Source organism: Lissotriton vulgaris, chromosome 12 (assembly GCF_964263255.1).
Source record: "Lissotriton vulgaris chromosome 12, aLisVul1.2, whole genome shotgun sequence".
NCBI classification, from domain to species: Eukaryota; Metazoa; Chordata; class Amphibia; order Caudata; family Salamandridae; genus Lissotriton; species Lissotriton vulgaris.
The window spans coordinates 499723168-499738985 of NC_141700.1; the positions used below are offsets into that span (position 1 = coordinate 499723168).

A 15818-nucleotide genomic window follows, 5' to 3' on the forward strand; every position below is an offset into this window, starting at 1 on the left:
TTTCCTTGTTCTTCTTCCAAAATGTTAAGGAAGTGGGTTGTGTCTTTTATATAGGTGCTTGTATTTTGCACTATATTCTGTAGGTGTTTGTCTATATACTTCCCTATAGGTTCATGTATAGGACGCATTCGAAAAAGTAGTAGCCAAAGAAATAGAAGACATCTTCAAATCACCAAAAACAAAACAATCAAATATGACAAATCAAGAAAAAAATATTTTGCAAAAACTAGCAAACAACATGGATATTACAATCAGACAAGCAGATAAGGGGGGTGCCTTACTTAAAATGGACACCAGTTATTACAACAACAGAGTAGAAGCACATGTCCAAGATCGAAACACCTATACTATTATGACAACAGACCCGACTTAAGAATTCATGAGAATTTTGAAAATAATCATTGACAATGCAATGACCAAAGGAACCATCAGTCAAAAAGAGAAGGACTACCTTATTAAAGACAATCCAACTGTGCCATACATATATATGACCCCAAAAATGCACAAAGATCTGAATCAGCCACCACTACGTCCAATTGTATCAACCATAGGATCGATACATGAACCTATAGGGAAGTATATAGACAAACACCTACAGAATATAGTGCAAAATACAAGCACCTATATAAAAGACACAACCCACTTCCTTAACATTTTGGAAGAAGAACAAGGAAAATTCACCAAAGACATGATCATGGCAAGTATAGACGTGAAGTCGCTATACACCTCACTTCCCCATGATTTGGGGTTATCTGCAGTTGAAAGCATGTTGGTACGGGAAGACAAAACCGAAGACCTAAAGATATTCATAATGGAACTGTTGCACTTCACGCTATATCATAGCTATTTCAAGTGGGAAGATACATTCTATATACAAGCATCTGGTACTTCCATGGGCAATTGTGCCGCGCCGACTTATGCGAACATTTTTATGCACAAATTTGAGATGGAGCACATATTGGAAAATGAAACATGGAAAAACAACTTAATAGTATATAAGAGATACATTGACGATATTTTTGTACTCTGGAGAGGAAGTGAAATAACCTTGAAACAAGCATTACATGAACTAAATTCGAAAGATGACAGAATTCAGTTTACGAGCACTATGAGCAACAAAGAATTGTCATTCTTGGATGTGTTATTAACCAACACAGAAGGAAAAATTATCACAAGTGTTTATACTAAAAACACCGACAGAAACAATCTACTTCATTATAACAGCTTTCACCAAAATTCGTTAAAACATCATTTACCATTTTCACAAATCCTCAGAATCAAACGAATAGCATCCACAGAAGAACTATATTTGAAACATAAACAGGCTACACTACTCAAGTTTAAAAGGAGGGGCTATCCTGAACCCATTTTGGAATCTGCAGCTAACAGAGCAGATAAATTACAGCGTCAACATTTATTGAGATCAGTACCAAAACAAGAAGAAAAAAAGAAGTGTGTTTGTGTCAAAATATTCCACTAGAAGTGTCAAGATAAAAAAAGATCATCAGGAAACATTGGCCATTACTGGCATTAGAGGAAGATTTCAAAGGCATTTTCTCCAAACCACCTATTTTTTCATATGAAAGAACACGTAATCTGAAGGAATTATTGAAGCAACCAAAAATGCAGGAAACAATCAAATACAGTGGGACATTACCATGTTACAATTGTGGCAACTGCTCAGCCATCATTAAAGGAAACACCATCAATCATCCAAGTAAAGGTACTCCCATAAACTTAAAGGTATCAGGTACTTGCAACACAGAAAATGTGGTATATATGTTACGCTGTCCATGTGGGTTGTCCTATGTGGGCAAAACACAAAGGAAAATAAAAACACGCATAATAGAACATAAGAGTAACATCAGATTGAAGAATCAAAAATCAACAGTGGCGACCCACTTCAATCAAGCCAACCACAATGCAAGCCAATTGAAATTCTGCATACTGGAAATAGCTGCGAATATTCCAGGAAGAGACAATAACAATCATTTACTCAGGAGAGAAGTGTTTTGGATAAACTTTCTATGCACCATGCAGCCGAAAGGTCTCAATGAACGAACTGATCTAAATTGTTTTTTATAAGGACACATGTGACAGTATAATTGTGCCTTTTTGGATATGTAAAGATGAATCCCTTTTTTAACGTCAGGTGTAACTACACCGCAAAAGCACAAAATTATTCACAACAAAAGTAAGAGTAGGATACGTTTGTACAAATACTTTCACTGTATATGGTGAATTTCTACGTGTATCGTAGTAAGATTTTTAAATCTAGTTGCACGTGAGCGGAACAATAGTATAGACCAGTATACCGTAGTAAGAGCCTATCTCTTTAAAAATTCACTAACGTGCACGCATTTTCACGTAGTCACGTGAGCGGAACAGGAGTATAGAGTTGTAACCGGCACTCAGGGCTAGAGTGACGAACGCCAAGGTAGCGAGGGAAGTTTATCATGACCGCGTACCAGGTAAGAACAATACAAGGCAACCCAGAGCAAGTTTAATGACTAGATTAAGAGATATACTTACTGAGAGAAATTTCATTCTCTTTGTTGCAGTTTTGAAAACTTACGCGAAGTACTGAAGGTCAGTGTACTTTATTGTTGTGATGAGTTGGAATGTAGAACACGCACACGTTTTTTAACGAGCGGTGAAAGGTTATAGGATGTTTTGGAAACGGGGTAGCAGACAATAACTATGTACAGAATTGTTATATGATTTAGCTCCGGTTGGAGTTGTTGCATTATTGGACCACAGTATTTAAATATGTGTATTATATTTTCAGAAAAATAATCCCCTGATGAAGAGCGTAATGCTTGAAATGCATTGGGACTAATTATAATCATGTAAAAACATCATGAAAGATATATGAAGTAAATGAACCGAAAAACTCGCTACAAAAATGATTTGAAGATGAAAATAAATTTTCAAAGAAAAAGTCTTTGAATTCACGGAGTAAAAATTGAATGAAAGAGAAAGGAGTGCAAGGAAGGAGTGGGTCCTGTTTCACCAGAGCACACATGTCAAGACTTTGTATACATACCCTAAGAGCTCAGTAGGGTACCAACCTATGCACCAACGACCTGTATAATTATATTCGAAACACACAAACTAGGTAAACTAAGAGTGCACTACCACAAATCAAACATTCTAACACAACAAACACATTTAACTACAGAAAAGTAAAAAAAACTATTGGCTTCATCAATGTTTCTTTTTGTAAGCTGTGCTTGTTCAACAAGCTTTAGTTACCATTAGTCAGTAGCAAGGCTTTTAACTCATGGTGCATAATGTCTGCTCCAAAGTCTCTATGCTCACAAAAACAGAGGGTAAGAAGCTAACCATTGTCCCTTATGACCACAATAGGCCAGGTCCATCAATCAATTACCAATATTAACACAGACATTCTACCCTCTACGAGACACCAGTCTGACACTCAGAATTACCTATCCTGTATTTTAGATTGATATTTAAGAAATATTCCCAATAACCACAGTTCAGACAAATTATTCCTTCAAGTAACCATCCATTTGTTTCTAGTTTTTACATAAGTTTTTTTTCTTAAACAGAAGTGTCATACTAAGCTTGAAGGTGAAAAGTAATGTATCTTCTAGCAACGTTTAAGGCCTTAGGAAGAGAACGTGTTTAAACAAAAACAGTGACAGGAGAGTTGTGGCAATCAGAGAAGTGAGAGGCGAATACAGGGGTAGAATGATGGGCTAGAGATCGATGAATTAGGCAGTGAATGGACACAAAAGATCACAAGAATGAGAAATGACTGGATAAAAGAAAGCAGTGACAAGAGAGGCGGTGACTGGATAAAAGAAAGCAGTGACAAGAGAGGCGGTCATGACGGACCTTGAAAAACAACGAAGTGGCGGAGATGGAAAGAAAAGGCAACAATATGGAGCGAGACAGAGGATTTATCACAGGAAGTGGATGTGGTGATCAATTATGCGAGAAAGTGTCTACCACCATTGAGGGGCCACTCTCACAAACAGCGAGACAGAGAGAGGCTAGTCTCACAGAGAGAAAGAGTGAGAGAAAGAATGAGGTTAGTCTATGAGTGCGAGAGGGACGGGTGAGAGAGGGAGGGTGTGAGAGCAAGGGGGAGGTGTGAGAGAGGAAGGTGTGAGAGAGGGAGGGTGTGAGAGAGAGGAAGGGAGAGGAAGAGAGAGAGGGACGAGGGGCGAGAGAGAGAGAGAGAGAGAGAGAGAGAGAGGCGAGGGAGAGAGAGGGAGGCGAGGGAGAGAGAGAGAGGCGAGGGAGAGAGAGAGAGGCGAGAGAGAGAGAGGCGAGGGAGAGAGAGGCGAGGGAGAGAGAGGCGAGGGAGAGAGAGAGGCGAAGGAGAGAGAGAGGCGAGGGAGAGAGAGAGAGAGGCGAAGGAGAGAGAGAGGCGAGGGAGAGAGAGAGAGAGGCGAGGGAGAGAGAGAGAGAGGCGAAGGAGAGAGAGAGGCGAGGGAGAGAGAGAGAGGGGCGAAGGAGAGAGAGAGGCGAGGGAGAGAGAGAGAGGGGCGAGGGAGAGAGAGAGAGAGAGAGAGAGAGAGGCGAGGGAGGGAGAGAGAGAGAGAGAGAGAGAGAGAGGCGAGGGAGAGAGAGAGAGAGAGAGGCGAGGGAGAGAGAGAGAGAGAGAGGCGAGGGAGAGAGAGAGAGAGAGAGGCGAGGAGAGAGAGAGAGAGAGAGAGGCGAGGGAGAGAGAGGCGAGGGAGAGAGAGAGAGAGAGAGGCGAGGGAGAGAGAGAGAGAGAGAGAGGCGAGGGAGAGAGAGAGAGAGAGAGAGGCGAGGGAGAGAGAGAGAGAGAGAGAGGCGAGGGAGAGAGAGAGAGAGAGAGAGGCGAGGGAGAGAGAGAGAGAGAGAGAGGCGAGGGAGAGAGAGAGAGAGAGGCGAGGGAGAGAGAGAGAGAGAGGCGAGGGAGAGAGAGAGAGAGAGGCGAGGGAGAGAGAGAGAGAGAGGCGAGGGAGAGAGAGAGAGAGAGGCGAGGGAGAGAGAGAGAGAGAGGCGAGGGAGAGAGAGGCGAGGGAGAGAGAGGCGAGGGAGAGAGAGGCGAGGGAGAGAGAGGCGAGGGAGAGAGAGGCGAGGGAGAGAGAGGCGAGGGAGAGAGAGGCGAGGGAGAGAGAGGCGAGGGAGAGAGAGGCCCAGACTCCGAGACAGCCCGAGAGCCCAGACTCCGAGACAGCGCGAGAGCCCAGACTCCGAGACAGCCCGAGAGCCCAGACTCCGAGACAGCGCGAGAGCCCAGACTCCGAGACAGCGCGAGAGCCCAGACTCCGAGACAGCGCGAGAGCCCAGACTCCGAGACAGCGCGAGAGCCCAGACGCCGAGACAGCGCGAGAGCCCAGACGCCGAGACAGCGCGAGAGCCCAGACGCCGAGACAGCGCGAGGGCCCAGACGCCGAGACAGCGCGAGAGCCCAGACTCCGAGACAGCGCGAGGGCCCAGACTCCGAGACAGCGCGAGGGCCCAGACTCCGAGACAGCGCGAGGGCCCAGACTCCGAGACAGCGCGAGGGCCCAGACTCCGAGACAGCGCGAGGGCCCAGACTCCGAGACAGCGCGAGGGCCCAGACTCCGAGACAGCGCGAGGGCCCAGACTCCGAGACAGCGCGAGGGCCCAGACTCCGAGACAGCGCGAGGGCCCAGACTCCGAGACAGCGCGAGGGCCCAGACTCCGAGACAGCGCGAGGGCCCAGACTCCGAGACAGCGCGAGGGCCCAGACTCCGAGACAGCACGAGGGCCCAGACTCCGAGACAGCGCGAGGGCCCAGACTCCGAGACAGCGCGAGGGCCCAGACTCCGAGACAGCGCGAGGGCCCAGACTCCGAGACAGCGCGAGGGCCCAGACTCCGAGACAGCGCGAGGGCCCAGACTCCGAGACAGCGCGAGGGCCCAGACTCCGAGACAGCGCGAGGGCCCAGACTCCGAGACAGCGCGAGGGCCCAGACTCCGAGACAGCGCGAGGGCCCAGACTCCGAGACAGCGCGAGGGCCCAGACTCCGAGACAGCGCGAGGGCCCAGACTCCGAGACAGCGCGAGGGCCCAGACTCCGAGACAGCGCGAGGGCCCAGACTCCGAGACAGCGCGAGGGCCCAGACTCCGAGACAGCGCGAGGGCCCAGACTCCGAGACAGCGCGAGGGCCCAGACTCCGAGACAGCGCGAGGGCCCAGACTCCGAGACAGCGCGAGGGCCCAGACTCCGAGACAGCGCGAGGGCCCAGACTCCGAGACAGCGCGAGGGCCCAGACTCCGAGACAGCGCGAGGGCCCAGACTCCGAGACAGCGCGAGGGCCCAGACTCCGAGACAGCGCGAGGGCCCAGACTCCGAGACAGCGCGAGGGCCCAGACTCCGAGACAGCGCGAGGGCCCAGACTCCGAGACAGCGCGAGGGCCCAGACTCCGAGACAGCGCGAGGGCCCAGACTCCGAGACAGCGCGAGGGCCCAGACTCCGAGACAGCGCGAGGGCCCAGACTCCGAGACAGCGCGAGGGCCCAGACTCCGAGACAGCGCGAGGGCCCAGACTCCGAGACAGCGCGAGGGCCCAGACTCCGAGACAGCGCGAGGGCCCAGACTCCGAGACAGCGCGAGGGCCCAGACTCCGAGACAGCGCGAGAGCCCAGACTCCGAGACAGCGCGAGAGCCCAGACTCCGAGACAGCGCGAGAGCCCAGACTCCGAGACAGCGCGAGAGCCCAGACTCCGAGACAGCGCGAGAGCCCAGACTCCGAGACAGCGCGAGAGCCCAGACTCCGAGACAGCGCGAGAGCCCAGACGCCGAGACAGCGCGAGAGCCCAGACGCCGAGACAGCGCGAGAGCCCAGACGCCGAGACAGCGCGAGAGCCCAGACGCCGAGACAGCGCGAGAGAGCCCAGACGCCGAGACAGCGCGAGAGAGCCCAGACGCCGAGACAGCGCGAGAGAGCCCAGACGCAGATAGAGAGAGAGAGAGAGAGAGAGCCTAGACGCCGAGAGAGAGAGAGAGAGAGAGAGAGAGAGAGAGAGAGAGAGAGAGAGAGAGAGAGAGAGACTGACTAGACTCCGAGAGAGAGACCAGACTCAGAAAGAGAGAGAGACCCGACTCAGAGAGAGAGACCAGTCTCCGAGAGAGAGAGAGATCAGACTCCGAGAGAGAGAGAGAGACCAGACTTCTCACATCCATGTCATCCCCTTACCAAATCTGAATAAATCATAAAACCTCACCAGTTGGGACTATGCAGATGAGACCCAAATCATTTGAAAAATGGATAACCCCGAAGACTTCAACAATTCACAATCTAAAACTGCCTGTATGCCATAAACACATGGATGTTGAATAACCATCTAAAGCTCAATACCGCAAAGACAGAGATTATGACCTGTGGACAGTGGCAAAAGTATACCAGCCTACTGCCATATGGCCGAAGGAATGTCAAGCCTATTCATCAACATCAGGAGAAGTTAAAAACCTAGACGTGACAACAGATTCAGACCTATCCTTGAAACTGCATACTAACGTCACAGAGTGCCTTCTACACAATAAAAGCCCTACATCGCATCTAGCCATACCTTGTACCCCAACATAAACTGCAAGCATCCTCACACTCGTAATATCCAAACTGGACTACGCCAACAGCCCATACCTTGGCGCACTCACATTCATCAAAAGCAAAACGCAACTCATCCAAAATGCTGCTGCAATGCTTTTTCTCCAACTTCAACCAAGAGAAGGTATGACTCCAATCCTTTAATCGCTCCACTGGCAGGGCTCGGAAAATCCACTCACTCTAGCAAGTCAGATTTAATCAGGACGAGTTATTTTTAGAGCCTTCTTGCCCATTCTGGCGAGCAGACACCAGGTGTTTTGCTTGCTCATAGAGTGACTGACCAATAAAGATGATTTCAAATTGTGTTATCTTGTTACATTTGCTTGGCTTTTCAGAGAGAGAGGTCAAAAGTCAGTTTGTATTCCTACATGTACTTTTTTTCTGTGACTGAAGTTAGAGGATTTTGTAAAGTGAACTATGTGACAAGCACACTGTGCAAATAATGTGAAATGAAAGGCTGTATGATTCGAGGCTTTTTTCTAACACAACACTGAAATAACTAAGTGAACCGTTCAAACATTTCAAATATATTTCACTAGTTATGAAGACACATTTTTATAATTCTGCGGTAAAAAAAAATTACCAGATCAAAACAAATCAGAACACTTTACTTGGTGACGTGCAAATGTTAAATATTTTTGAAGCCCAATTTTGAAACTTTTTTTTATGCCGTATATAGTTTTATCTGTGAAACCACGTCAGTGGGAAAGTTGAGCAGCCATTTGAAAATATGCTATCCGTAAATGGCAGTGCACTGCCACATCATGCTTTAGTAAAATATTTATGAAAATTGTATTTTTAAACATAAACTGGGAAATATTCCTGCTCAGATGAAAATGCCATTAGTGAACTGAGAGGCAAGCCAGGGATCGTGAGTACCCTATATTTGGGTTCAATTCTTAATAATGGAGCAAACATTTAGGCTAGTAAATAAAGAGTTTATTTGTACAGCAGAAATAGTGAACTTCCTTATGTGATAATGAAGAGAAAGGCAGCTCCATAGAACAAAACCTTTGCTTAGGATAGCACAATTGGAGACCAGTTCACAGGTCAAGTACATTATTCAAGTAACTAGACCTGCAGGTCTAGTAAACTTTTTATGATTTTCGAGACACGACTGGTTACTTATAGCTACAAAGGAAATGTTCATGGCACACAGCATTGTCCACAGAGCCTCCCAAGGAAATGGAACGCTATACTTGCACGTTAAATTAAAACAATTCAAACCAAACCAGACACTGTGCTCCAGGCTTGAGTAACTTTTCAGTACAGGCCACTAAGCTCTGAAACACACTACCAGCCAGCATTATAAGCACACAGGAGCTCTTCCGAACACAGTTGAAAGCATGGCCATTTCCTAGATAACTTCACCACCCAAATCCAGACAATGGAGCCAAGAATACAGTAGCACTGTTTAATACAACTCTAACCTTAAAACCCACCAAGTGCAAACAGTTCAACCAGGAAGCGGCTTTTGGTATGCAAGTAAGTTCAAAAGGGCTGGCATGTGTCTTGCCTTGGAATTATATAGCTATGTACTTGCATATATACCACTTATGGCCCACAATAATACTAAAATCATAATACGTAGTGGTTAGCAACATATTATAACTTATACCTCCAAAATTAACATAAGATATATCTGCCACAGGGCAGCAGTATACAACTAAAAAAACAGTCATCACCAAATAAACAGGAATGGAATAACTGCAGAGTTATGTCACACATTGCTGGAATAGCCTCTGAATTTAGCCCACCATTGTGGGTCCCAAATATCTATACAATCTGACCTCTTCTTTACATCTCACAATGACATTTAGATATGGGATGATCATAAAAATGCCCATCCCACCATCCGCTTCTCTCTCCCGACAACCATGTCAGCTCAAAACCAGAACTATACACAAAATCTCAGATTGGACAACCTAGTGCAGTAATCAACTAAGCAGACTATATAATATGAAATACCATAGCGGGATCCGCAGTTCTGTGCAAGGCTACCAGCTTTGTCTGTCTCTCATACTTCATTAGCCAACATACTGCTACGTGCTGCATTCAATAAAATGATAACCGCACCTCGTGGTAGTCACACATGACATTGGAACACTTCCCTCAAAGGATAAAAATAAAATCAACATTCTTCCAACCACATACTGTGTAGCATGCTACTCATGTAGACATGCGCTTCAGCGCTGCACAAAGGAGTAGTAATTGCTATATAAATTCTACAAAACAATACACAGAGTGAGAGAGGGCAGTCTCTCAGACAGAGATAGACAGACAAACCTCGAAAAATATACTCACCTGCTCGCCATGGAGAGTCAGATTTTATCAGTGTGAGCTATTTTTAGGGACTACTGGCCGGTTCTGGTGAGAGAGCTCGAACTGGTTAAGGACTGGTGTTCTGTTCATTCAAAAAGTGAATGAGCAATAAAGATACCTTTGGTTTAACCTGGTCAAATTTGTTGTGCCTTCAAATACAGAGGCCAATTGTCAGCTTATTTCTTCTTAGAAATTGTTGCTTATTTTATCCTGGAGCTTGGTGTTTACTTTTCTTCCTCAGTTGCAAAGTTAGAGGAATTTGTAAAGTGGACTGTCTGACAGCTGAACTGGGGTACAGGGAGTTGGAAATGAAAGGCTGTAGGGTAACAGTTTTTCTCTAACACACAACATTTAAACAGTTTGGAATGAACAGGCAAAATACGGCGGTATGCCAGCAGGCTCCAAACTACTACATTACTTGGTAAACAACGCGGCTGCCACCCGCATTCATATAATTAAATTAATTCCCTCTCCTCACTTCCAGAAAGAGTCTGGCACCCAGAAAAAGCTTCCAATTGCTTTATTTAAATGGAGCGAGATGTCAATCAAACAATCGTAATAGGTTCAATTTGGAAAACTGATTGCAAGATAATCTTTACTAGTAGGATGGAAACAAAACTTTTCAAAGGATCAAAACAATTCAGAACAATTTACATGGAGATGTGCAAAGGATACATATTTTCTGATTTCACACATTATCGTTTGTATGCTGTATAGTTTTATTATTTAAACTGCACCTCAGTGTGAAATTACAATTTCAATGTAAGATGTACTGTAGGTAAATGAAGGTGCGCTACCACACCATGCTTTAGTATTCTTGTCATACATGGAGCAAATGTTTAGTCTACTAAATAGTTTGTGTACAACTGGTATGTTGAAGTCACACATTTGAAGGTGCACTCATATTTAATAATGAAGAAAAAGGCGACTTGGTGAAACAAAATATTTGTATAGGATCACAAAATTTGAGACCAGTTTTAGGTCCGTCAACATTGTATGATTTTTCAAAAAATAGAGGGGGTGGGGAACAGTCTCTCAGAGTGAAAGAAATCGGGAGTCGTTCTCATATAGAGATTGTTGTCTAAGAGTGAGAAAGAGGCCAGTCTCGCTGAGTGAGAGAGGCGCGCCACTTTTAGAGTGAGAGCGAGTGGACGGTCTCACAGAGCGAAAGAAAGCGGGGAAGTCAAGGGACATGCCTCATCGGTCTCAAGATGCAGGAAATATTGGGGAGTGTATAACCACCATTAAACATCGGCTTTTAGCACTGGTACTATATTTGGAAGAAAGGGAAGATATGAGGAAAAACGTCACAGAAGAAAAGAAGCTGTACGAAAGATAATGCTCTTAAAGAATACATTAGAGTTTGTAGCAACAGAAATGAAAGGACGATATGGATGCAAACAGCCGACAGAAAAGACGATGACACTAGAAGAAATAATACAGATATCGGTGCCGTTTATGGCACCAATAATGGAGCAGTAAGTCACGAAGTAACGGATATCTTTCAAATTTTCCGGCCTCTGAGAATAGTACCCCACGAAATCATATATACCTCATCTCCAAAACATAAGGTTTATATGGACTATACTTCAAAGTGTTCACTCATCTTGAAACTTTCTTCCTCCCCAGTCCGTAATCCCTACAGAATAGTTCATCTCACTGACTTCAATAGGGTAATTAATTATGTGACTTTACCCTTTTGGTAACACAGGGATCCCGTGAGTCCTGCATAATGTCCATCGTCCGCTGTTGATCATTTAACGGATGTCCATTTGTCCGTAATTTTAGCTCTTCCGGGTCGCATAACCACCAATACCACGGCTGCACATATTCCGTGAGTCGTCGGGGAGAGGGCGGTATTGCTAATGTGGACGGTCAGCTACGATTGGAACAGTGGGAATATCTCAGCCAATCCTAGTGTGCCGCAGAGAACTGCCATTGCTGATTGGCTATAAAGTCCGCACATGGATTTGTCCGACTCGTCTGGTGGGTTACAGGCTAGTATGCATGGGCGGAGTCAGGGTGGAGGTACTTTTGAGGTCAGTTAGGGATCGGTAGGTATTGTCCTGCCTCGGGCCTTAAGTAGCTGGTACCTGCTGGTCTCGACGGGAGGGAAAGATGTAGGCGGGAGTACGTGCAGGGCGGAGTAGGGTCTCTCGTGGTAAGAGCCCGGTTTGCCCAGGTCATTGTCTGATCAGGACTGACATCCAGGAGCGCCCTTTTTACTGCCGCCTTGGATTCAGAAGGTGCCTGGCAACTTCGAAGGATGGTGCCTTACTCGGCAGGATACGGATTAGAGATTTTGCAAGGCTATACTGGTATTTCTACAATTTTCTGACGCTGGATATTCTGTTTATTATGGGACACTGGTTCGGTTTTAACCTTGCTGCAGCGTTGCCAGCGAATGGGAAACAGTAATGCCAAACATTTGTGGAAATACTGACTTAGCAGGTGCAATGCGTGACGTTTTCATAATTTCAGTGTAATTATGAGTGAAATTTCAACGACTATGAGTGACAATTTCTCATGAGCAAAATCAAGCAACGAAGACGAGGGAAACCCATGAATATCAGAAATTACACACATTTGAGCACCGAGGAAATCTAAGAAGAGTCACGTCATAGGTCACAAGCTGTATTGTTTAACCCCTTGTGTGTGCGTGACAGCCGGCGTGTGCAGAGGACGGCCCACAGCCGTCCGAACCCCACCCACTCATCAAAACCCCATTCCGCCGCTGTCAAGGGGTTAAAAAATAAATAAGCTTGTCAATAACAAATCTTTAGCTGACTAAGTGGTACCGCCCTGGTCCAGCAAGCCACCTGCTACCTGCCCAGCCGCTATTGGTGGCACCATCACTCCAGTCTCAGCCTGTCGCACACCGCTATACAACAGGCTCTGCCGACTTAGTGACGCACAGGCACTGAGAGATTACCTTGGTAAGCACGGTAATGGCTCGTACAGTCACCCCATCCAAAACAAGTTCGTACGAGCGACTACTAACACAGCTTACTGTCAGTGAGCATACAGACTTCTGTGTGATGCACAGTTCTCAGCGGTAATAGGGAAGGCAGGCGGCAGCTCCAGGGGTGTAGCTAGAGCTTGTGGCGCCCGGGGCTATCCCTCAGATTGCAGCCCCTTGGAGTGGTGCGGGGTGGGTGCTGGGGAAAAAGGATGGTGAGCACTTGAAAGATGTCCGAGAGACACGTAGTATTACTGCTAATAGTTACCTCGATCATGCAAGTTAATCATCCCTATCTATAGGTTCACAGTCTTTGTTTGAATTTTCCTGATCATCCTTGTCTCTTCTAGTATCAGATAAGACCACTTTCTGTATTTCCAAGTTTTCTTCCTCCTTGACCATCCCTCGTACAGTAATTCTCAGACTTTCCTGGCTATTTGCTTCCTCTTGTATATCAGGAAGTGCCATATATGTCCATTCCAGTGACTTGTACTTCAAATTTGGTCTCTGGTGTCTTAGTTCTGTAGTACTTTCTAAATTGTGTCAGGTGAAAAATCAGTTAGTCTTACACCATGCTGTACACTCACAGTCTGTTGGTCTTAAATCACCAGTTTTACAGTCTGTTTCTCTTGTGTTACCAGCTTCTGGTTGCTTAGCACCTGATTCTGATAATGTATCCAAAATCTGCAGTCCATTTCTCAGTGACCTGTCTTGTTGACCAGGTATATGTGCTTTTCTCATTCCCTGTCCTATTAGTACTTTGCAGAGATTTAAATCTGTCCTTCTATCATTTGTATTTCTCATGATCACTAGAACTAGGGGCAAAACATCTAGCCAGTTCAAGACAGTGGAATCACACATTTTTGCTAATTTGATTTTCATTGTGCCATTCACCTGTTCACCAATACCAGAAGCTTCTGGACAATAGGCACAATACAGTTCCCTTTTAGTAAGACCCTCCAGCGTTTCGCGATTTCGCTATTTGCAAAAAAATCGCGAAATCGGGTGAGTACCGCGATGGCCGCGATATTTACAATTATTGCCGCAATAACTATAAAGAAAGTGTCATCAAAACAAACATTGCCCTTTTATTGGCTGTTTGAGCACATGTTACTACTGCCGCCGTCCAGCCGTCGAATACCTGCTGCCTCCCACTTGATAATATCCAATCCTTTAGCCTATGTGGCTTTGATGTGCAAATGCAGCTGGCGCCTCGCTCCGGGAACAGGACTTTTACTCTCATCATGACGCCTGAGGCTCAGAGAGAGTGTCGGTCGGCTGAGGCTGCGGAAGGATGTTATCCGTTTTCTGCTGCCCGTGCATTTCTTGGCACTAATGTCTAGGGGAAGATTGCTTAATAAATGTACAAGTGCAGGTGGGCTGAGTGAGGAGTGCCTGGTGAGCACGCTCCATGGCGTACTGTCTTTTGTTGAATTTTATTGTTCGTGTAACACTGCTCTTATTGTGATGTCTCCGCAAACGCTTGCCTTCTCAGAAAGCAGGATTAGGAAATGGCTGTTTGACTTGAAAGGAGTGTTTTTGTGTATATGGGCTTCTGTCCATGTCTGTGGGTCAGAGAGTGGTCTGCGATCCGTCAGATAATTTTTATTTAGTTAGTTGTTAGTGAAGCCCCTGGCGTTTTTTTTTTCCTGGGAAAATGTCCTGCTACATTTCAGTGTTTGGGAAGGTGGGAGATTTGCAAAATAAGTCAAAACACTCGTAAGGAAATTATGTTTATTTTTCTGGTACGTGGGATCTGCAAATTGTGAATTTATTACTCTTTTCTGCCTTTTTTTTAGATTATTTCTCCAGTGATTTCAAAAATACAATTTTGAACCTTAAATTACATTTCCTAAGTTTTTCCAATGCCTTTAGTGAAATTTTCAAAGTTCTGCACAATATTTCAAGGACATTTGTGGAAAGCAAGTCCTGCAATTTTTTACACATTAAGTTTTCATTTTTTAATAAGATTATCTGTTCCAAACTGCCTAGGGAACCTGCCTGTCGATCATTAATTAAAAAAAGAAAAGTTCACAAAACTGTCCGATATTAATATTTTCGAGAGCATTTACAGCTAAGAACTCATAAGTATTTTTACTTTCTTTGGTCCTCCGCTCCTGACCAGGCTCTCCCCTCCACGCAACGCAAATAGCAGTGGGGCGCCCTAAGCAGACCCTCCAGGATTTCGCAATTTCAGATGAAGAATTGCAATTCCAAGGGATAACAGCCTTCACCTGTGGGCTGCTTCCTCTATTCCATATCCCAGGCTGCCTATTCAAAGTGGAATCCTCTGCTAAAACAGTTTCCATTGATTTAAGGCTGAAAATGAATGATTATGAGTAAAATAAAGTGCCGCAAAAATGCAGCTAAATTTCCATATTTCTGCCGCTAAATTTCCATATTTGTGCCGCTAAATTTGCGAATCCATGCCGCTATATCCTGGGGGATCTGTTTAGTGCTCAGTATTTCATAAATCAGACTGATAACTTTGTTGGCAAGATCAGTTTCCCTATCTATGTGCGCCTGACCATGATACATGTGCGCACAATGGGCAAACATACTGTTGGGCATAACAGCTCTTTCATCTTGGTAGGCCCAAACATAATTTTCTTCTTTTTGTGTGCAACCTTCTCTTACCCATGTTACCTTTTCCTCATCACTTGCCTGATCCTGCACTTTACTCACTTCTTCCCATGTTTCTACTGTGTTAGTAAGCATGTGATATTGGGAAAAATTGTCTTTCTTCGCCCATGTCCTATTCAAAGCACAATCTTGTTTTGTGCAATATTTTGCCAATTCATCTGCAAACCAATTCCCTCTGATAATGCAGTCAGTTTCACATTTGTGAGCAGCAGGAACTGCTAATGATCCACTATCAGCTATTCATTTTTTCTTCTTTCTTCACCTGCTTCTCCATTTTTCAACTTTCTTTCTTTTTCTCAGCAATTCTTTAATTTC

At 45.3% G+C, this 15818-nt stretch overlaps 1 protein-coding gene across 1 annotated transcript in view; it reads right to left on the reverse strand.

The window, feature by feature from the left end:
* The window catches only part of PSKH1 (protein serine kinase H1), a 186931-nt gene extending 175228 nt beyond the window's left edge, over positions 1–11703 (reverse strand). The window contains exon 1 of the mRNA XM_086945253.1: positions 11597–11703. The gene's annotated coding sequence lies outside the window, so the exon portion shown is untranslated. The remainder of the gene's footprint in view (positions 1–11596) is intronic.
* Positions 11704–15818: the final 4115 nt, after the last annotated feature.